This window comes from Ischnura elegans, chromosome 4 (genome assembly GCF_921293095.1).
Source record: "Ischnura elegans chromosome 4, ioIscEleg1.1, whole genome shotgun sequence".
Lineage (NCBI taxonomy): Eukaryota > Metazoa > Arthropoda > Insecta > Odonata > Coenagrionidae > Ischnura > Ischnura elegans.
In genome coordinates this window covers 25,192,820-25,213,516 of record NC_060249.1, presented here as the reverse complement: position 1 = coordinate 25,213,516, position 20,697 = coordinate 25,192,820, and the positions used below count along the sequence as shown (strand labels likewise).

Genomic DNA, 20,697 nt, shown 5'->3' with positions numbered 1-20,697 from the left:
TAGCGATGGGAATCCTCATCGCGATCGCGAAAAACAATTGCCGGTGACCATGATTTGCGAGTGATCGCTCTAGTGATCGCGATAGTGATCACTAAAAAATGACGCATAAAATGATAGTGTGATTCAGGCTTAAGGTGGCGAGCGGGGGAGGGGAACTGGAATGGCGTACGGCCTTTGCTCTCTCTCCCTGCGCCCATCCACTGAAGCACGAGGAGGTGGGGTGCTCTCCAGGGACCAGCTACTCGCTAGGCTAAGGCTCTCTATGCTCACGTTCCGTCTTGTGGACAAGGTAAATGCACTTCCCGTGTCTACCGGGAGGAGTATCCAATGACGAACAAAGCCATGCGCTTTGGGCAGCCCCTGAAGTACCTGCGTGGTTACCTGCCCTACAGCGCTTGGCGCCGCCAAAATCACGCCGAAAGGCGAGTTGCGATACATAATCCATTCAGGGCTAAAATGATTCACTTACAGAGATGAGGAAAATACTTGAAGAGGAATGAGAAGTGACGTCTTCCATGCAAAATTAAGTTTTCGCATGCTAAATGGCAGATAAATAGAAACATTCAAACTCAATATTTTCTTCAAATAGCTAAAGTTATGGAGTTATGTAATTTATTTCTAATTAAATCATAACTGTGGACGTCATGTTTTATGGGCAAAACGATTTCATTCATAGGAATAGCCAGTGAATTTCTTTGCATAGAATACATAAAAATGGGAAAAATAATCTACTTTAGCGAGCTAGAGGCAAAAGAAACTCCTTTACTTGAAAATGCTTTGATGTATATCCAGAATTGTGCCTCATAGAAACTAATTTCTATAGAATATCCTCAATTGCGAAAAGGTAGGTTTAGAAAGCATTACCTACGTTTTTAATTGATACAATATAAATCAAAGACAATGAGGACGTATTGATACAGCCATTGTTTGCCGGCCTCGGTGGCGGCGGGGTATAGTCAGACCAAAGGTCGCGGGTTCGATGCCCGCCTGGGTAGGTCACTGATATCCAGGATATTGGTGTATTTGATCGTTTTACGTATATTCACCCTTATTAAAGGCCTTAAAAGCGCTCTTTCTGGGAGGTGAATGTTAAAAAATGATTTAATACAAACAACGGACAAAAAAACACTAATAAAAAACATAGGAACACATAGAAAAGGACACTCACAAAGAAGCTTGCAAACGTTTCAGCGGGTTGACCCGCTATCGTCAGTGCTGAAGGTGAACTGCTGCAGGCCGGTCCTCCAGAAGCTCTCCTTGGTGAAGTAGTGGGGGTGGAAGAAGGGGAAGGGGAGAGACAAACATGTATATCAGGTAATTGTACCACATTGTTCTCAAAACTCATTACTAAGTTTAGTAGCAGTCATAAAAACCGTGAATACGGATTGAAATCATGCACCAATAGCCAAGTACTTTGACTATTAATCAAGGGTGAAGTTTTTGACAATAACGCGAAGAAGTACGAAAAATTAAGCACTCGACTCATTCAAGATTTCTCGCTGCTAGGTCATCACTGTGTCAAACATACTAGTCCAAAGCATGCTCGACAATTCGGGTGTAAAATTGGTGGAAAATTGCTGCATGGAGAGTAATTCTGAACAGTATCGTGGACCGGGGGTAGAGTTTCTGTCTCGTCGGCGTTAATGTGTTTATCTTTAAATTAACCCCCGAAAACGAAGTAACAAACTCTCTCTAAAGAGGCGGAGCTATGCGTGGGCGTAAGTGAAGACGGGCGGTGCAAGACGAGAGAGACTACTGTGGGGGAGAAATTTATTAAGCTTGTACGTACGGGACTAAGCGATGATGTAACGCCCGGCGCTGGATTCATCGCACGCCAGGGAAACGGCTGGGGTACCATGGGGGTGGCATAGGGTGTTGAGTTGGGAGGTGGAGTGGAAGCTGCCGGAGCCGTGGTAACCGCGCGATTAGCATAGCAACCGAACTAACTGCTTGAGATGGCGGAATTAACGGCTTTAGCTTGATAGGACGTTGGGGTTGCTTGTTTCAGGGCAACAATCATCCGTCGCGAGGCGATCGGAAAATGAAAGCGGGCGGACAGTGGTGGGATAGGTGAATTTGGACCAAAGATCAAGGGACCGTTCCGTCCAAGTATAGATCCATAATTATAAACATAGATTTTACACATACAATTAAACAGTGCAAGGATCAATACGCATCCAGAATTTCAATTAAATAATTAATAAACAAATTTCTATAAACCACATGTGTGACTAACATGTAGGTATGTCAAACGGGCGGTAATTTTATAATTAGGGAAAACTAAATTCGAGAATTTTAATGCGGAGAATTTAAGATTATTGGTGACTGGACTTGATTTTTTATGTTAGGACACCAGCTGTTTACAAATAAAAAGGAAATGATTTAACGAAGTTCCGCCAATCGTTCATTTAAGCCCTTGCTTGTTCGGGGAAAAAACGGATTCCCATACCTATCTGTTTGGTATAATAAATACACTAAAAATCTGTTTCACGCTGGCAAAGGTGTTACGCGGTGGCCCATAACTCAGAAAGCTATAATTTGAAGGCTATTAGAATCTGTAGCTGAAACGACACCTCATCATATAATTTTATTAGTACGATGACCAGTCATTTCAGATAACATGACATCATGGTAATGATCGACTCGTAAAAATGAACGATAAAATGCTGTAACAGTTGGCGATAAGTTTTTTTTACCCATTATTGTTCCAATTGTCCAGTCATATATATTCACGAGATATAGCCCCTCAACCGAATTAAGCGGACCATTTCCAACACTCGGCTATAATAGGGCTTATTCGAGATAGAATTACTGAATAACACACGGCTTTCCAAACTTTGGATGAAAGCCGATGGGAATGAGCGAAACATAGTTCACGAAATATTCGTGAACAAAAAGATTTGTGCTATTAAGTAATATTAAGAATATTTCAAATGATGTTTGTATCCAAATTGAATATGCACAGTGCCACTTGTTAGGGAATGAGAAAATAATTTAGAAGGTCACAAGAAAAGAAATCTGATGTCACACCGCAGTACTCTTGGCGTAAAAGATGAATATCCTCTTTTCCAAAACCACGATTATACAAAAAGATTTTCTGTTCTTTGAATTATTTCGTTAAAAATGTTCTTCATCTCATTTTACACTGTATTTTCTTCCTATGGCTATGTGGAGAAAAAAATGTCCCGTCTCGGTCCCTTGTTTTATGCGACTGACGGAAGTTAGAAGACTTGCCCTTTAAGATTTTTTCCACGATCTCGCGTAGGTCATTTCCTTTCCTCGATGACGTTCTTTCCCATAGACTGCTCCTCTTTATTCGCGAAACATTTTCCTCCTTATTTAGGGCTGACACGGCAGAAATATCGATTGCCTACCGCGGAGCTGAAGGCAGTGCATCACGCGAAGGAAAGAGACAGTCGCAAAAAAAGTCGTTCTTCATTATAATACTCCTCTTTTTTGTGGTATTCTCATTGTGCATCCTGCGACCTGTGGGCGAATTCACATTGCATGTCCGACTCCAATCGTTCGCGATTTGAACGAAGGGCGCGCTTGGTCTAGTGAAGGGAAAGTTCTTTTTACCTTTTTACCATTACTTACGTCGAAGAAATCCGATATTTTTATCTAAAGCTGACAGTACGTTATGTAAAAGAAATTTACGAGAGCCTCTTTTACCTGATAAAAACAATGCCGCCAGCGTTTCTGAAATGAATTTTTAATTGGTATATTACGGTTAGCATCACAACAAACCCAGCTAGTTGTATTTGGTTTTTTCTCATAATAGTCACATTTTCGTTAATATAAAGTGCTTCTTATGTAAAAATGTCTATTTTAAATGCAATTACTTCAGTTTTTACGCAGTCTGCAGATCACATCTCCTCACATCCATGATTAAATCATAATATTTTACTGTAAAGATGTACCTACTCTCGGTAAGACTACTTCCATCACGAACATATAAGCAGAAAAACATCAATTATATCAATAACCCAATCCCCTCTAAATGTCATTAGCATTTCATGAGTTTAACAGTATTTTCTACAGAGTTCATGACCACTGTAGACAGGAATCCTACCATTTATACTAGTTACGCAAGACTATTAACCTTTGATCTCTTCCATGTAGATGGATTATTAAGACATTTTACCATTTGAAACAAAGAAAAGTAAACTTTGGCCGAACTTGGCTTTTCAAGCAGGAATCCATTGATCAGGTAGCATTGTGGGTTAAGGCATTAAAAAAAGAATCGAAGGTAAAATACTCACATGGTGGCGTAGCGAGATATTCAGTGGCGACCGTGGTAGCGTAATGGAGCCATGATCAAAATCCATTTTAATAACCACAGGTGAAGATTGTAAATTTATTTATAAGTACAAGTAGCAACAGTCCCCGTAACAACTAGTGAAATGATAATATATATCGCTGTTATTCTCAAATGACGTTGGTGAACCTACCCTCCTCGAATGTATGTTTTTCACACATCCTTCTTCAGGCCTTAGCACGCCCCTTTCTCTTCTTACAACGTAACCCTCGCTTATCATTTTTTCCCCCTTGAGAATTCCTCGCTCTACGTCACGCGTGACGGAATATTCCCAGCAGCGATGCCATGTCGACGGAAGAGGATTCTCTATACTGTCTCGCTCACACCCTAAACTCACGAGGGGAGGTTATAAAAAAGGGGGACTGTTGGACTATTAAATTCGCCCCGGCTAACCCCTTAATTAAACATTTCCTGGTGCGACGTGACATGTGCATCAGCCATTTTGCTCTCACACCTGAGATGGAGGCGACGATGCGACTGGATTCCAGCCGGAGATGCAAGTTATATCATTATCTTCCCCGTGGACGGTGCCTTCCGAGAGCTCAGGTCATACTCGGGTGCACTTATTAATAAAAAACGGGTGTCACAAGAAAACAGGTGCGGAGCAAATGTGCATCTGCAAACCATCACACGCCCAACTGGAGACGTCTGCACTGATTGCATATAACCTTCTGCAGATGATACCTGAATCTGTCCCCTGAATTATGTAGTTAAAATGTTTTGCCTCCAATCGGCTACGATGGCGGCAGAGGCTGGATAATTTTGATACACATTCATATTCAAGGGATGCGGGTAGTATCATTTCCTTCCCTATGAATAGTGCCCTCCAAGTTCTCGGGTCTTGCTGTGGTGAAATTAGAAAAAAAACAGATGACAGGGAAAAATAAGTGAGGTGTAATGGGCAAAAGGTGTACGCAAACTATCATACCCCCGACCAGTCGCAACTGGAGATGAAACCTCCACACTAATTGCATACAATCTGCAGCAGATGTTACCCTCGCGGGGTATAATTCCGAGCAGCATTTCTAGGAAAATACTGGGCTTAATTGAAATAATGGTCAAATGGTAAAATGGTCAATGGTAAAGTTTCGATTGCATAAAAGACGCAAATTAGGCCATCCATTCATGGAAGTAATGTGCCAATGGTACATTGTGCCATGGACTACCATATTCACTAAAGCTCTCCCTGTAAACAATTTATGCCAGTAAAATGGTATGCACGAGATCTTTTACCATAATTTTAGAAAATAATTAATATAAATACAAGCCTTGACCACTCTAACAATGTTTTTTTTAACAGCTTCTCATAATAGGTACCCCTAAGAAGATCAATAAATCCAAAATTATCGAGATTTAGATACTTAATAAACGAATCAGGGGCAAAGAGTTGCAAAATAAATTCGCTTTAGAAGTGTACGGCGAGTGTAAAACAATAAAAAAACACAGATTTCATACATCGCACGAAGATGAGATAAGATAATATGAGAACATAAGATCAGATAAATTCATTTTTAAAGCTTTATTAAAAACCAATGCTAAGAACATAGTCAAAGACATTTACAAATAGAATTTCGGACGAAAAAGATGTGCAAGAACAGTAACAGCACCGAGCAATTTCATTTTAAAAGTTGCCTACTTGGCATACATAATGATTACCTAAGCGTAGATACTTCCTCGATGAGATTATCAATCTGGGCGGTGGATGGACAGATGACTCGACACTGATCAGTGGTCATAGAATGAGCGATGCTCGCCCTAAAAATTCCGAGACGACAAACACGTTACGCATTCCGGATTTCTCCTCGTGATGCGCTTGGCTGCGCTCACTTAACTTCGCGTCGGTTCGCGCTTCGCTGCCCGTGCATTGCCTCCCCCTGCACTCCCCTCGACCAAGATGAAGGGTGAACCTCGCCTTCTATGAATTCGCGTCTATTAACATTCGCCGAGGAAAACATTACGCGATGTTCAGGGATCGAAAGATAAAAATGCTGATGCGCCGATTTTTTGCGGTGACCTCTTATCAAAAACTGGGGACTGTTCCCCTTCTTTACATCTACCCACAGCCGCCTCAGTAGGAGTGGGGTGGGGAAAGCACGGACACCAGCTATTAAAAAATGAAAAGTAAATGCAGTAATAAAGTTCCGCCCAGCATTTCTTAAAATCCTTTCAACCAAATGATAAATGACCATTGGACTAGGCTCGTGGACAGTTTTGAGGTAGTTCTCTCACTCACATCGAAAACCGTCCTATTTCATTTTCTTTGTTTTATTTGGATGAATTTATATGAAAGGCCACGTTAGGTCTAACGATATTTTCCCATTGTTCTCCCTATGAGTCCCTTCCAGTATATCGCGCAACCAGTTTCCTTTTCACCTCACCACCGTTTATCTGAGACTCAGATATCCCTTACCTACCGACTACCCCTTACCTAAAATTCTATCAACATCATCAATTCCATCACGTATAACCGCTATCAGAAGACTTCCTCTCTAAATCCCTCTTCCCTTTCCCCTCCCTCCCTAAAGTGCAAAAAATTGCGGATGAGGCAGTCATGTTTTGATACAACACTGTGATATTTAATTTTTTTATTAGTGTTTTTGTTTTCTTAATTGCACTTTATTATTTAACCCTATGTTTAAAAATCTAACGTAAAAGGCGCTCTTCACTGTTTTTTTATTGCTGCAAATAAATTAACACAATCACTTCATTGGCGTGAAAATTTCCCAAGTCTTATAACTTCGAAGTAGCTATTTGACCAAGCTGTATTTCAGCATCGTCTCTGAGGGAGGTAAAAATGAATAAGTATATACTGTGTAAAATTAATGATCACGGCCGGGTTTGCATTAGGATGCACTGCAATGGATCCAGTGTTGATATACTGCCCGGGACCAGCTCATGGAGCACATTGATGAGAAAGGCGCGGACGGATTTAGGCACGTGGGCACGCGGGCTTTCAAGTTCATCTCAGCGGAATGTTGCACGAGCCATGGAATAGGCTTGGACCTAATCGCGTCAATCCCTTTTATGTCCCAAGTGCACTACAAGCCTAGAGATCCGTTGAAGAGAAATCCGTTGCGTTGGCAACATCTCGCCAACAATTAGCCACTGCCGCTACCGCTTCTGTGAACATTTCCACGAAGCGTAAGCCTCAGAATACCCGGAGAGAGCTTTGGGCCGCTTGCCACCGACCCTAAACCCTTGCTTAGTATCCCATTTTTTTGTTTCTCCGTTAAGGACCGTTCCATATCTCGCTATGCGGGCATTCTAATTGAAGCGTTACTTTATTGACACTCATTCAACTATGCGAGGGGATAAGTAGTGGAACATAATGATGTAATGTGAGATATGCAAAGGATGAAGTATAAGTTCGCTTTATTGTTTTCTCGTACAACAAGGTTTCACGCATCCATGCGTCATCTTCGGCTGTTTCTCGCGGTTCTGGGTTTAAGGAGTTTTTATTCATGTTGTAAGCATAAACAGGGGGAAGAACAGATCGCAAGAAGAGGATCGTATTTAAGGCAAGAGGGATGGTATCGGGGAATGGGTTTAATGTTCAATGACATTGATCAGTCTTTTTCTCTCTTCCTCCTCCTGGTGATTTCCTACTGTACGAGGGCATCAAAACGTCCAAGGAAACTATTTGTATGAGCCAAAAATGAAGTGGCAATATACTGCACTGTATTAGCATTAGTACAGCTTTGGCATATTTCATTTAAAAGTCCATTCACTTAATTACTGGCGTCTTTTTCAAAACAAATCCTTCTCCTTTTTATTTCTAGTAGTATCGTTTGTCAATAACCAAATATATTATTTTGAGTTGAGGATGGCCCAGCAAATGTTTATCATGTAATAAAACCGCATTATTTCCCCAATTTTAGCAAAGATATTCAAGGTTTACTGATTTTAAAATATAAATATTATATTAGGTATCAATTATTATATTAAGTATTAAAATAAAATCACGTCCATTGTTTTAGCACGTATTTAATGAGAGATTAAACATAATTAACTGATGCAAGAATTGTCTCACTGTTTTTTTCAACTATACTACAAACAGGACTATAGGATCCAATCTATTAGGAAGCAGTTCTAAATGAATTTCCTGGCCAAATCATCGAAAAGTCGAAGGAACGTAATAGCTTGCACAATTCATAGTTACTTATCATGATGGATTAAAAGAAAAAAAAAACACCTTTCCCTTAACACTAGGAGGACGGGAGTTTCGCGCTACCTAGAAGGACGGCTAGGGGTCATTTGACCCCTAATATGTATTTTGGAACAGAACGCCTAATGTTCAACCAATATTCAGTTTAATCGTATTAATTGTTGAATCAGTTCATTAAAAACACTATTTAACAGTATTATATATTATTTCCATCGTCAAAAGTTAATAACATTTATTTTAAAGAATCATGAATTAAACCGTATGTAGTAGTCGATTGCAAATCAAATAATGAAAATACATACACTCAATACAAAAGTTGTGTTGCATGTTTAAACAATAGGCGTACTGGGTTTACAAAATTTGCATTAAAATTTTTTAAACTTATTACTTTGTTGTAAATCTCAGACAGACAGTATTTTTTCAGCGCTGTTTCCACAAAATATTTTTTGCGCTGAATACGTCACTGGACTATATATTCATCTACTTACATCTAAATCTACACACTAACCCGCAAGCCGCTTAAAAGCGTGTGGCAGGGGGTGTTAGCACACCAGCCATTTGCACATGAAAAGGAATTTGGAAAATAGAAAGTAAATTGGTGCAATGATTCAATTTGATGGTTTTGGTACCTTTTTCTTTTTTGTGCCCGTGGAGATATGGCTGCTGGTTTTGGAGACGTGTAAATAAATTGATACATGCAATCCATCATATCTACTCCCACTTTGTTTTTATTATGAAATAGGATGGTCTCTGGTATTCTTTTATTCGTTTCGGGAATAGTGTCGTCTGAGATCATGCTGCTGAGTGAAAGTACATTATTGTTCTAGTTTGCCTGATTCTACGTAAGAGTATGTCCTAAGGTATTTTTGAACACTCGCGTTGAATGGATTACATGGCTAAGGGGTCATGGATATTTGTGCGTCACGCCTGTTTTTTCAGATCGTCCATGCAAGAGAAGTTTTCCATTTTTTTATGACTTCCTGCCAGCAGGATGGATGGAAAATAATTGTTACAAGTTACATTTATTCCTGAATTCTGGTATGTTACGGTCACTTTAGTAACTATTTATTTCCCGAACGCTTGATTTGATGGCCAATCATCATCTTTGCCACAATATGGAAATTCATTTAGGCTGTATTTTCATTTCACATCTGTCAAAACCCAGAACTCGATTCCAAATTTGTGTGGTTTATTTGGAATTTACCTCATAAAAGGACAGCTGCATTTTGTTGGATAGAGCTGTGCATTTGCTATCACGCCAAAGTCGCCATCGGATTCACTATCTTGGACTTCGTCGCTTCCATCACACGCAGATGTTGATGGATTGGTCAGAATGCCCTTGAACTGATGTTTACGATTCACTTCCAGACTGATCTTCAATATTCCCTACAGCTATTTGAATCGCGACGATTCTATTCTCTTGATATATTTCTCGACTTCTTACTTTCTTCCTCAACTCACTACTGATATACATGCAAAAAAATCTACAAACGAAAGCGCATTACGGTAGAATCTTCTCTCGTTGCATTGGAGGTATAGAGGGCTGGAGAGCATTGGAAATTCATACAAAAGGAAACATTTTCCAGAAGTAACGCTAATTGCCGTTCGAAAGGCAGGGACTCAACCGCCAACCGTATCCTGATTCGTATCTTCCAGGAACTTGCAGTAATGCTTCTTTTCCGACCTACTTGCGGATTCCAAGGGTAAAGTTTACAGTAGAATTTTACAGTCCACCCAAATCCTCCGCTCTCTCAAAAAGAGACAGGATTTTTCCCCAGGACGCAGCGTGCAGTCAACCCGCCCCAAACCCCGACGGGGTCAGGCGGCACTAATGCTGGACACACGGCAAAGGGGCTAGGTCAAGTGACAGTGCGGTCAGGCCAGAAAAATGAAAGTTATTCGTAAACCTGATGAGTCGATATTGAAAATAATGTCTCTACGAGCTCTGAATCTTGGACGACGGAAAACAATTCTTGGGATACGTGATGATTTTCCGGTGTGGGTAATACAATAATCATTGAACAATAAATAAAACAAAATTAAAAATCATAATTACATGAATTCACGCAAATCATGGATTGAAAAGGTTTTATTTCCCTTTGCTGCCCAAAAAATATCGAAAGATTGTGCACAACAAGTCGCTATGCCTAGGTTTTCGAATACAGATAGGAGCCCTTGGGACGAAACTGGCATTGAACCGGGTACTTCCATATTCAAAATGTAGCAAATCATCTACCACACTAGCCTCTTGCTGATTATATGATATACATGGCACTAAAGTGCCCACGGGCAAGAAAATAGCGCGAAAACCAGTTGTGGGTCAAATGACCCCTAGCCGTCCTTCTAGGTATAACACGTCATAAAAATTTAAAACAAAACATTATTGTTGAATTTTCACTAATTTATCAAAATATAGACCAAAATGAACAAAGTCAAAAAGTTTCAAAATTAAAAAAAAAATTTTAATAAGAGAAAAATAAATTTGAATTCTGAAAATGGGTCAAATGACCCCTGCCGTCCTTCTAGTGTTAACTTACCAACTTTTTTCCTAGAAATATAACTTTCCCACGGTCTATATTTCCATGAATTTAAAACTGCACACTGACCACTACTACTCCCTTATTAGTCAATCAATTCACTTTCATCTCTCTTCTCATACACCCTCCATTCCAAAAACTACGGACTGAGAAGACCGCTATTTAGCCTCCACGCAAGGAACATTGATTTGAAAACGTTAATGACATCCACCGCGCATTTGAATGGGTCAGAACTCGCCATTTGTACCGCTGACAGGCAGAGTGATCCGAATTTTCACTAAATATATGCTGATGCGGAGAGACATGAAAGCTCATATCTCTAAAACTGTAAAACTAAATTTATTTTCCTGATAGTGTGAGCTATTAAACCTATAACTTTTCAATGCTATTTCACGCGTAAGCAAATACAAGAATAAATAGATCGCTATGCACTCATCGGAAAATTTTGATTGAAAACTGATTTAAATGCGCCAAAAGTGGTACAAAAAATCAAAACGGAACGGACAGGGTCCTCTTCTGTGTAGTCTGCAAGCATGGAGCATTAAAACGAAAGCGTTATCTACCGTACGATACTTTCGATTTAATATGTCTCTACATAATCGTTCCACCAGCCACTCCCGCGTAGCTGTCATCTGGCCAACTCCTTCTTTCCCCAATCTGCATTCTTTCTCCCTTCAATCGACTCCCAGCCAAGCACACCGAACACCTCATTATCACCCGTCGCTCACCACTGGCCATTTACATATTCATGCGCAGAGGAAGGAGGCTGGGATTCGGGAGGAAGCAGTGCCTACTGCCTACCCACGCCCCCTCGTGTCTCCGAGAGCATTCTCCGGACCACCGCTGAGGAGCCAAACGCCTCTTCACCCTCTCATCCTCTTTAACCCTAATACGGGCAACATATATTTCTGACGTAATCGGGCAAGGTGAGTCCAATGGACTCTTTTAACTTTTGCTTTTAATTTAAAGTATTAAACAGTGAAATACATTACTTTTCACATCAATTTGTACATATTGTGCACCTTAGAATCATTTAACATAAAATTGATTATTATTTGTTTAGCAAAAGTTTTACATTACTTATTAATTTCATACATAGTCAAACAGCGAGTACAGTGGACTCTTTTGACTAATTGTTTCTGTTTTCACTACATAAAAACACCAAATATTTATCGTTACATCTGCATAGTGATAATTTTACATTATTTGACAATTCAAACCAAATATTTGTAAAATGCACATTACTTTTTACATTTCGTGCAAACAGTCTCACCTTGCCCGGATTTGTGGGAATTCAGGGGAAAAAAATTATTTCTAAGTTACTTTGATTCCGAAAGAAGTTTGAATTACTCTAATTTATAGGAAATATACCATTAGAAGAAGTAAAAAATTTACAACATGCTGACATTTCAATAACATAATAAAATTCTCAAAAATGTGATGCGATGAGTCCAAGACCTTGCCCGTATTAGGGTTAAAGGAGACGACCGCTCGAGTCCCGAGGTCATAGCCCTGCGTGACGGTCCATCCCATTTTTAATACGACGAGCCCTCTTTCATACCGGATTGAACACACTCCTTTCTCCCCCTTCGTATTATTATTCCATTCCTTTCCATGATAACCTTCCGCGCGCTCAATTTCTCTCTTCCGAGCCTCCTCCATCAACGCTGAGAACAAATTGAAACCATCTCTCAAGATCACATTATGCGATCTTCAGTTGTAATTGATGTCTCGATTATCACCGGGCAACGAATATTGACGGTGAACGGAGTTGCTTTGAGATTTCTGCGGTTCATCAACTTGTCCGTTTTGTTTCCACTGCAAACGTCTTCAACACTGCCTAAAGCCAAAATCACGCGATCATTTTTTTCCTCCCCTCAGAATGATAGCTCTAGTGATAGGTTAAAGAGACGCAATATTGTATTCATAATTATGGTTTTGATCTTTTAAAAACCAAATTTTTGTGTTTGTCTCTAAATGAATTATTACTTTTAAAACAAAATATATAAGGATGAGGAAACCTAAACCTTAATCACACAACCTTTTTTTCTCGTCTTTCGGAGAGATATATACTGCGATAGAATTACAGGGGCCAAAAGAATGATTGCTTGACCCATCATTTTCTGAATCGCACGGTCATTCTCTCTTCGCAACGCTCAATCCGCCGCTTTTCGTATTTACAACAGCCATTAAATGAAAAGCCAAGCGTGGCGTGACAGTCGCTGTTAGCGCCCGTGCTTTGTGATTGGCTGACTGACGGCACCAGCGATGGTTTCAGTGACAAAAAAAGGGACGTGCAGGGTGATGGGATTTCTATCCCTCGAGGTATCCCGGGAAATGATTTCGTGAAACGGTCATTTTTCCGCCATCATTGGAGCTATCACTCGGAAGGGACGGAAAAAATGGCCGTATGAATCAGGCTTAGAAATTTGCAAGACTCAAGGGAGCAGAGAACTACTAAGTAAGCCGATATTTGAGGATCATCAATTCTCTGAGCTACTTTCCGATGAAGTTTATGGGCTTGATGAAATTCTTTAGCTATTTTTGTTTGCTCAAGAGAATGATATTTTCTTGAGCAAGCAAAAATAGCTAAAGAATTCACATCAGTCTAAGTCCTCGGTCCAAGGCAATCTGTGCCCTTACATAATTTATAAATGTAAAGACAATACAAAGTGAAAATGACTCACATTTTATGGGGATTAACCGCTAGGTTTTTAGAGAATAAAATTTATTATGAAGTTTTGTTTTACTACGATGCCTACCGTACTAATGCACGCTAATTTCCTGAAAATAATTAACTAATATTAACTTGTTATCAATAAAATGCCATTAATTTTATTTCAGCGTTAAAATTTTCGTGCCATACTTGTCTTCCATATTTTGGACGAATAATTGACAAGTATTTTTGCCAGCATTTCTTTGAAGCTTTTAATGTTCATTAATTAATATGCTTAGCTATACATTCATCTCTTGAACTATTTAAGATTCGTCTCTTGAACTTTAGAAGATAGAATTCGAACGAGAGACAAAAAATGTGCATTTTTTGTATAAAAAACTAAATCTATACATTTTAACTGCTTTATCAGGTATTATAATCGTTTCCATTCATTGTGGCTCTGGATTTACGTATTTCTAATGGCGCAGACAGTTTTTACAATCTGTCTTTACGTCCAATACAAGGAACTAATTCCATTGATATCCTAGTAGACAGCACTCAAATCAGCCATTATTAGAATACCTTACTCCCTACACACTCCTCTGGAGAATTACGAGAGTTTTATTTGTCTAATAAGTGGTTCCGTTATCACAAAACGTTAGCTTGTTAAAAAATATCTGATGCTTTCCCGGACTATGCTGGTAGCGAAGGCAGCCATAAAGGGTATTATCCGGTGGAGCAACCGAACAGCCTTCAATACGTTAGCATGTTTCTTAATTTGAAGGAAAAAGGGTGAAAAGACATATAAATGCCTTTGTAATGTCGGCATGGCTATTTAATAAATAGCCCAGTCCACTCATGCTATGTCTTTGTGTTCCAAAGTTATGAGTGCCATCTCACTAAAAAATGATTAATGACTTCATTCTTTATTTTTCCTCCCCATATCAATTTCCGTCTCACCCCCTCACGCTAAATACCCCTTCCACGGGCTGTCTCGCCCCGTTGGCTGCGTCATACTTCATGCCGCCACTCACAGATGAGTCGCGGAGGACCTAACCCGACGCGGCATCGCAATTCCTCCGTGAATTCTGCCCCAAGCGTATACTGCACTCTTTCCTTGTTTACCATCCCCTGAGATCCGTACAGCACTTTGTCCAGCTGGCAGTTTAAGAAATTCAAACATATGCTCCACTCTTTCCATCTCAATCCTCCTTCACCCTATACGAAGACCTTCCCAACACTAATTCCCTCCCCCAAGACTCTGCGTCATGCTATGTTTTCCTTTCTCATTGTATTCATTTTTTTCTTCTCTCTTTTTTTCTAAGGTCTGGAGGGACAATAATAAAGCGGCCAGCCATTTTTTGTGGAGTCGTCGTTTCCTGTCGCGCTCTGTCAATCCGGGACATTTACACGGCGCGCCGTGTGGAGGCATGACGAGCGCTAGGACTCACACAATTTGAGCTCCGGGATCTACATTACGGTAAGTCACAACAGTAACTTAATCATAAATACTATCAAAGTGTAATAATATTAACTAAATATTCCCAGTTTGCGCTGAATAGGCCTCGTGGGACTGCTTTAAACTATACCTACCTTATCTACATCTACATACTACTCCACAAGCCTCCTCCATAGGTGTTAACACAGCAGTCATTAACAAATAAAAGAAAATGCTCCGACGAAGTTCCACCAAGCATTTGTTTAAGTCCTTCATTGTTCGGGGAAAAAATAATTTTCCATACTTATGCGTTCGGTAAAATATTTCTCTTCATCTATCGTTTCTGCTGGACCTGGAAATGTAGTGGGTTTCTTATGTGATGCTCTCCACGTACGGCAGACATCTATTCTTAATTGCTGAAGCAATCTAAGCCTAGCGCACAGCCATCGAGTCTCTAGCTGCTCCCAGACTTATTCGAATAACATCTGCGTTAAGTTTTTTCATCGTCCGTGGCAGTTTTTCACGAATCGAGCCGCTTTACTTTTTATTTTATGAAGTCCAAAGATTTCATTTAGCGCCGGATCCCATTTGCTCGTTCTATATTCAAAACGTGGCCGGACGACCGTGTGGCACCCCCTGTTATTATAGGGTCGCGTATTGTAGGGTAGCATTAACAATGTAGAGGTAGAGTCAACAATAATAATTATTATATAGAACCAGTAGGTGCCATTTTATCATGGATTATTAATTTGCATGGATAACCTAAATCCACTTTTTCAGAATTGATGTGAATTTAAACCAGTTAAACATGGCTTGCGTCTAAAACGCTGGTGATATGATTAGTACGTGAGTTAGTACATTAGTAGTAAGTAGTCAATGATTCCTCAAGCTTCTTCAAATGCAAACAATGTTTATAGAGAATAAAAATGCTTATCTACCAAAAATAAGATTAAAGTGACCCCAATATTAACTAATAAGAGAAGAAAATATGTCAGGGAGCTCATTACATTTCGTTCACGACCTCATAGCTAATATTTTGAGCAAACCAATTTTCTGCACTTGATTGAATGGATGATCGGTAGTAAATGATTCCTCAAGCCCTTTTTAAATCAAACGATCGCAGCTGTGGATGATACTTTTTTCTCTAAAAGGCAATATAAATCACCACGAGGTTAACTTATTATAGCCGAAAAATATGTCAGCGCCTGAAATATATTACGTTCACAAACTCAAGGCTTATACAATGATGGATAAGACATTTTTACGTCGCTTTACAATGTTTCCATCAGCTTGAAATAACTAAAATTATTAATAAATGTCCAATCCATGCTTATTGGAAGTCAATGCAGCCTCTTTCAAACTGACCACCTAATTCTAAAAATACATGCGGGACATCATTAAACCACATAATTCCATCTTGTACACTACCAACTGTTATAGTAAGGCAATCAATTTGTCGAAGAGGAAACTATAATGCTATCACGAGTTAATCGTTGCCGAGGTAATAAATTAAGCATGAAATTCCATTCGTACACGCATAGCCCAATTACGTCTCGAGGTTTTGATTAAGAACTGTAAATTGGTATGTACAGCATTATCATGGATGATTAGCAAGGGAGCATTGCTTAAAATCACTACAGCATCAATGTGAACATTTTAAAGGGTTTAATGCTGCCAACGTGTACAACCGATGCTGATAATTATTATTATAATAAACCATATCGGAATTATTACGCAAGACAGTAAGAAAAACACATTTATGGGGCCAAATAGTAAGAATATCTCTTCAAAATGAAATTGATTACGCAAAATAATTTCTCTCACTACTTTTAGTTGTTCAATCCTAACATATAAACTGTGACGGAACAGGCCCGTTTCCCTGCCAGCCCGTCGACCCGTCTCAGCCCTCACGCCCCCGAGTGTTACCCCCTCCTTCTTTCCTTCCCCGACAGCTCGCCACTCCGAAATCTGGTTTCGGTAGAATGTGATTTTGGGAAAAATATTGCAGAAGAATACGATCTTAGATCGTTTATTAGGGCGCCACCCAAAACCGCGGCCCACGAACTAGCTTTGCCGGTAGAAGCAAGGACGTTCCAAACTCCCAGGATTAAATAATTGTTAATACGGGTGGACAATATGACAATGCGGACACTGGTTGTTTGACTCACGCACGGACAAGGGTTTGAGGATCCGACGAATGAACACTGACCTTTTACATTATGCACAAAAATCACCATTTATTATTGAGACTTTGGCGAAAACAACGAAAAACCATCAACGCACTGATGAAAAATCACCCTTGAACAATACTAAGCCTAATCTACAAACTAATGATGGATGAATGAACACAAGCAAAAAGATGAAATACCCTTGATGACACAAAGAAATAAGAATTGAAAAGCCATTACATGTTCCTCGTCTGCCTCCTGGAAAGACGGGAAATTATGATACATTAAATTGCCCTTATTTACGGGCGTAAGACGTGCAATCAATAGTCCTTTTCTGTTCAATTAACTATTTAAAAACTCGGTGCAGTTATTGACTTTTTGCAGTCTCGCATGAACTCTTGCGAAAGTGACTTGATTGGTCTTTACATGAATCACCGGTATTTGGATGAAGTAGACGGACTTTAGAGTGGTAATCTTTACCCTCTTGGTACTGCTTGAAGCACTTGGGAATGTGATAATACGGGAATAATTACTGGAGATTGATACTTATGGGCATGGCAGTCTGTGGTTCCCGACGACTCCGTCGCCAGCGATTCGGGGAGCTTTTTGGCTGCTCCGGATGAAAACGGCCCACAAGCGCAGCGACGGCCTCACTTTCGGCACAGATGTCGCCTTCTCAAACGCCTGGGCCAGCACCTTTATCCGTGCTCCGGAATCAGAAACTGCTCCACTTCCCCCGGTCGCTCTCCGTCACACACCTCTGCAATCACAGACGTTGCCTTTCTTGGGTCTCCTTCCCTCTCACAGCTGAGCATTGACTGCCAGCTCCCAATTATGTGCTCTCTCTCTGCTGGTACCTCGAGACAGGCTTGTCTCCCTCTCGACCAACAGACCAGTACCGTGTCCGTTCACCAACTGCCTTCATCCCCACTTCTCCTCCTACCACGTAACCTCGCTATTCCCGATTTTTCCGTTACGGAAAGCTGACACACGTCACTCACTTTGAATTTTAGCCAATCACGTCACTGCACAAGTGGCGTGATCGCCTTACATCCTATGGGTACAATTGAATGGGAACTAAAACCATGGTATTTTACCGTCTTATACTACATGAAGGTCAGAGTCACTTCGCCCGATCCACGTAATCTTCCACGGGGAAGATCGTAGCCGCGTGAGGCGCGCTGACATGGGACGAAAAGAAAAAATATCGTGACCACCCGTCACAATATATATGCTAAGAAAACATCCCTACCAGGAATTTAGAACTCATCATGAACCATTTGCTCATCAATATGGCATGACAAAGCTCCTGATTCAAGTTGCATCTAACCAACATCTCATATCTTTTTATAAATAAAACGGAAATAGCCCATATTAAAACCAATACTCTATTAGATTCACAGACACATGCCTAATATGTTCACCATAGTTTAATAGAGAATCCACATGTAGATGACGCAATATTAGATAAAGAATACATGCTCAGTAGGTTCAAGAAAAGACGACTTAAGATGCCAGCCAATGAAAAGACCTACCACCGCCAAAAAGGAAATGTAGCAATTTTTCTAAGCCTATAGCCACATTAGCATACATATTAACATATATGGCTAGGAATTATCTGACAACTGCCCCTATTTCCACAAGGGTAAATATTATTTAATGTCCATCCTCATGATTACTTTTGGATACTAATGTGATAACTTCTAGCAAGGCCGTATCCAGGATTTTGTTCTGGGTGGGGCACAAGGATACCTCGCAATACAAAACGAATGCAATGATAATGGGAGCGTATTAAAAATCTTGCATATTTTTGAGGGTCTGGGGGGGGGCACGTGCCCCCCCCCCCCCTGGATCCGCCTATGACTTCTAGTAAAGTATTACATTGCCGTTTAGCGCTAGCTTGATTTTGGACGCTAAATAGACTTCAGTTACTCCCAATTCTTCGATTCAAGAATTATAATTAATCATATCATAAATTATCGTAGAATTCTTGGCATATTGATATAACCAAGGCCTTGATCGGGCCGATGCAGAGAATTATCATTATTTCTCATTAAAATTTAAATGAGTACTCGCAATTAATTATTCTTTGCTCGTAAAATTTATCTGACGAATTATGAAAGCAATTTACTTTTACAGCCAAAATACCATTTCGATGATTTTTGATGAGAATTAGAGCGAATTACGAAATGATCATGGAGAGGCTATTGTGTTCAAGGGGTTCATCAAATTTTGATTTATGCCCTTATTACGAACTCATGATGGTTCAAAATATCTGTCCAATTAATGGCGTCATTTGCCAACAAACTTAAAAAGAACACAGAAGCACTACTTGCAAAGCGTGCGTATTAATTTCATTTTAATTGAAAACTGATGATGATTTCCCGCGGGTGATAAATGCACCAAGAATAAAACGTGGCGCCACTTGCGCTGGTGGAACATGAGTGATTTCCTCTAATGCTGCATGTCATTTCAAAGCCATATGAAGATCGAATCTCGCTCACCGTAGTATTGTATGCTCTTATTCGAGATTCCTTATGTACACCGCTAAAGAATAATCAATTTCAACAAAATATTTGCATTAAAAAATACAAAAAAAATACGCTCTCAGTACCCCGTGCGTTGAGTAAATTGTAAATAAACGCCCTCTCTGTTACTATGTTACCATGCTACGAAAACAAACTCATTGAAACCTCTTCGTGTAATGGCTGTCCTGCGTCGGTGAAAGTTTTTTAGTGGCACACAAATAATTCATCGATTGAACCCTACCGTTCATGCAAATTATTCATTCGCTCGGCTGAGGCATGGTCTGTTGTTGTACTCTAACTATATAGAGGGTTGATTCGGGCTTAATGTGGTGAAATTTTAATATATTGTGAAGTAAAAATTACCAGCAATTTTCCAAAAATAATTTCATCTACTCGATCGGTTTCAATATAATTGCATTATCGCCAGGTGACCACATTGATAGTGTTACCGAAGAATGATGAAGATCAAATGGATCGATCGAGTAAGTAAAGAGAAAGTTCAAAGAAGAGTGGAAAAGAGAAGTATTCTAAGTACCTTAAAGAGAAGACGGGATAGCTTAGTTGGCTACATTATGAAGCATGATGGTCTGATGAAAACAATAGTAAAAAAACTAGACGAAGGGAAGAAGGGCAAGGGACGTTTGCGAATGAGTTCCATTGGACAGGTTATAAAGGGTTTAAAGGGGAAGAGATACTTCACTATCAAAAGGCTAGCGGATAGGAGAGAGGAATGGAGAGCTTCGTCTAACCAATAGGAGACATAAGAGTATCATTCTCACAATACTCTCATGTCTCCTATTCAAACCATGGTGTTCAATCATTGTAAATTAAAAATTACGAGCAATTTTACACAAATTAGGTCACCTGATAATGGTACGAATGCGAAG

General features: G+C 39.9%; 1 protein-coding gene across 1 annotated transcript in view; it reads left to right on the top strand.

The window, feature by feature from the left end:
* LOC124157163 overlaps positions 1-20,697 on the top strand; it is a 373,770-nt gene that overhangs the window by 99,836 nt on the left and 253,237 nt on the right. Inside the window, exon 3 of the mRNA XM_046531680.1 lies at positions 15,002-15,156. The gene's annotated coding sequence lies outside the window, so the exon portion shown is untranslated. The remainder of the gene's footprint in view (positions 1-15,001; positions 15,157-20,697) is intronic.